At 41.5% G+C, this 3,530-nt stretch overlaps 1 pseudogene; it reads right to left on the bottom strand.

The window, feature by feature from the left end:
* Window positions 1–2,874: 2,874 nt before the first annotated feature.
* Window positions 2,875–3,105, bottom strand: LOC144685269 (DNA-directed RNA polymerases I, II, and III subunit RPABC5 pseudogene; annotated as a pseudogene).
* Between the last annotated feature and the right edge of the window lie 425 nt (window positions 3,106–3,530).

Below are 3,530 nucleotides of genomic sequence, written 5' to 3' on the forward strand. Positions count from 1 at the left end.
GGAGAACGCTGCTGCTCACTCACCTCAGTTCCCCCAAAGTGAAGGCCTCCAAAGGCACATCGCCTGCGTGCTGTTGTGAAACATGCCAGCGTGCTTTCCCTCCATCATGAACGGATGACACGGTGGGGTCCCAAGAGCCTAGCTGGATGGCATTTTAATTATATGCTAATGTATTACAGTTAAGTCCCCACCAACCGATGGTGGGAAACACGACCCGCCGTCGGCAGATTGAGCGGAAGATCGTGACTTGCCTTCACGCCATCGTGAAGTGGGACCCGCCATATTTTCCGCACATGCCACCTTTCATGCCCGCCTCCAGTGGGCTTGGAAAATTCCGCCCTTAGGGTCTATTCATGGTATATCAGTGACTGCTGCCATTATTTCCAAGTGTAATTACCTAGCAACTCCCGCTTAATAAAACAATGTGAGTATTCCTCAGATCTCTAAAAATTAAATCACCCAGACTTACTGTCAGGCAGACTCCAGCACATTTAACATGACCCTTTCATCTATTATATACTTAAAGCTATAGTCCCAAAATATAGTAATCTTACAAAAGTTAAAACCCTAAAATATAATAATCTTTTACACCTCAAAATTGTAACAGTTAACCTCAGTGGTGGTGAAACTTTTAAAAATGATAATTTGGGGCAAAATGAATGGTCACTTGGGCAAATGCAGGTTAATTAAGGAAAGCCAGCACAGATTTGATAAGGGCAAATCATGCTTAATTAACTTGTTTGAGTTTTTGATGAGGTAACAGGGAGTGTAGATGAGGGTAATGCAATCGATGTGGTGCACATGGACTTCCAAAAGGTATTTGATAAAGTGTTGCACAGCAGACTTGTGAGCAAAGTCAGAGCTTTGGAATAACAGGGACAGTTGCAACATGTGTGAAATTGACTGAGTGACAGGAAATAGAGAGTAGTGATGAATGATTGTTTTTTGGACTAGAAGAAGGTTTATAGTGGAGTTCCCCAGGCATCGGTGTTAGGACCCCTGATCTTCTTGATGTACATTAATGTCCTAGGTTTTGGTGTAGATGACACAATTTCAAAATTTGGAGTTTATATGAAACTTGGAAGTATTATGAACTGTGAGGAGGATATTGTTAAAGTTCAAAAGGACATAGGCTGGCAGAATGGGTGGACAAGTGGCCGATGAAATTTAATGCAGAGAAGTGTGAAGTGATTCATTTTCCTCAGAAGACTGGGGAGATTCATTATACAATAAAGGTAAAATTCTAAAGGGGTGCAGGAGCAGAGGGACCTGAGGGTATACATTGACAAAGCATTGAAAATGGCAGGGCAGGCTGAGAACGTGGTTAAAAAGGCATACAGAATCCCGGGCTTTATAAATTGGGGCATAGTGTACTAAATCAAAGAAGTTATGATAAACCTAGGTAAAACCTGGTTCGGCTTCAGCTGGGGTATTGCATCCCTTTCTAGGTGCCATACTTTAGGAAGCATGTGAAGACAGTGGAGAGAGTGCAGAAAAGATTCACGTGATTGCTTCCAGGGATGAGGGACTTCAGTTACGTAGAACAATTGGAGAAGCTGGGGTTCATCTGCTGATTTTGACAGAGTTTTTCTAATTCCTGAGAGGTTTGGACAGAATGGATAGGGAGAAATGATTTGCATTCGTGGAAGGATTGAGAACCAGAGGACACTGATTTAAGGTGATTGGCAAGGAAAGCAATGGAGTCATGAGGAAAAACCTTTTTCTGCAGCGAATGGTTGGGATCCGGAATATACTGCCTGGGAATGTGGTGGAAACAGATTCAATTGTGGCTTTCAAAAGGGAATTAGATCATTATCTGAAAAGGAAAGAATTGCAGGACTACAGGAAATTAGCATGGCATGGAAAATGCCATGCATGGATTTCTAAACAGCATTTGATAAAGTGCTACACAACAGACTTGATTAATTGCTCCTGCAGAGAGCATGATGGGCCAAATGGGCTTCTGTGCTGTAACCATCCTAAGATTCTGTGATACTTAAGAAACCAACTTGAGCAAGACTGTTCCTGGGGCTCCCCTTTTCCCAGTATATTATGAGCGAGGCTAAGGATGTGGATGGAATCTTGCCTGAAAATAGGAAGTCCATTGAGTCTCCTTGATCTAAGCTTTGAAATGAGACTGCTCATACTATGGGAAAGCCTCACCATTTTCCTTAAATTACACATCAGGAAATTGGACACCTTATTCTACACCCACTGCCTGTAAACCCTATGCCATGAGAGACGTTCCACAGGTTGGAACTCAGCTGTTAACACCAGCATAAAACGCCTGTTTCAAGTAAAATATCTTACCTAATATTATTGATCTTGTTAATGGTTTATAATATCTACATTGTAATGTTGGGTTTTATTGCATTAATTCATATATAGTAAAACCTTTTTGTTCAATTAAATATGAACATTATGAAAATTAAGAATATACCATTTATATATGTATATATATATATTCCTGTAATATGGTACAATGTTTAAGGAGAGGTATTGTGATTGTGAGGCAAGTAAATAGTTTATTGTGAAAAATGGGATTGAGGGAGATTAATAGCTGTACAGGTGTACTACATACAAAGAATCAGCTACATTTCTGTTATCATCTTTGGGGGTCTTAGATGGGGTTGTTCACAGATACTGCTGAAAGCAAGGCTGTTGGTAAACACTACCATTTTTTTTAAAAAATGAGTCAAATCCCCATTTTATTCACAAGACAGACTACAAAATGAAAAATGTTCTCTTCGTCCAGTCCTAAAAATGTGGATTAAATAGCAGACTATTCAGATCCACATGCAAGAATCCTGCCATCAAACCAGAGAAGGTTTGATTAATGCTTTCCATCACCACAATCTCAAAGCCAAGGTTTTATCACTTCTCCAGGGGTGCGTAGTTCAAGAGTTTTTCAGTCAGGTCCACATAAGACAGTAGCATGCGTCTGCAGCAGTAACATTTCGGGCCCAGTGCATCGAGCGCATCACCCTCTGTGTACTCTGCGTGCAGCAGCCCCAAGTAAGCCTCCCACTTTTTACCCACAACGTTGTCGCAAGTGAAGCACCGGACTGGGGTAATCATCCTGCGCTCAGGGAGAGTGAAGGATTTTAGCCGACATTATACTAACTATGTGCAATACAAACTCAGCATAAGACTCAACATAGAACTGTCTGCCTCCTTGCTCTATTGTCATGTGTTCTTACATCACTGATGATGTAGACCATATTTATATATTTAACATTAACCCTTTATACTGCAACATTCAGTCTTGCTTATTGAGACCAGACCTGTTCAATCCAGGACACAATTGTAGAAAAATGGTCTCTTTCACTGCAGAAACATTGGCTGGAATTTTCCCAGTGCTTCGCAATCAGGTTCAGAGGAGAAGGGGAGCTGGGAAAGTGGCAGAAAAATACATCAGGCTGGCTCTTCAATGTGTTCTTGCCTCCGTGCACTTTAGCTGGGACCCCCACTGCAGTGCTGGGGACTACCTGCCCAACAGCGGCAGAAAGCTAATTAAGAAGTGGAATAGG

The sequence above is a fragment of the Cetorhinus maximus genome, chromosome 10 (assembly GCF_964194155.1).
Source record: "Cetorhinus maximus chromosome 10, sCetMax3.hap1.1, whole genome shotgun sequence".
In the NCBI taxonomy this organism is placed as follows: Eukaryota; Metazoa; Chordata; class Chondrichthyes; order Lamniformes; family Cetorhinidae; genus Cetorhinus; species Cetorhinus maximus.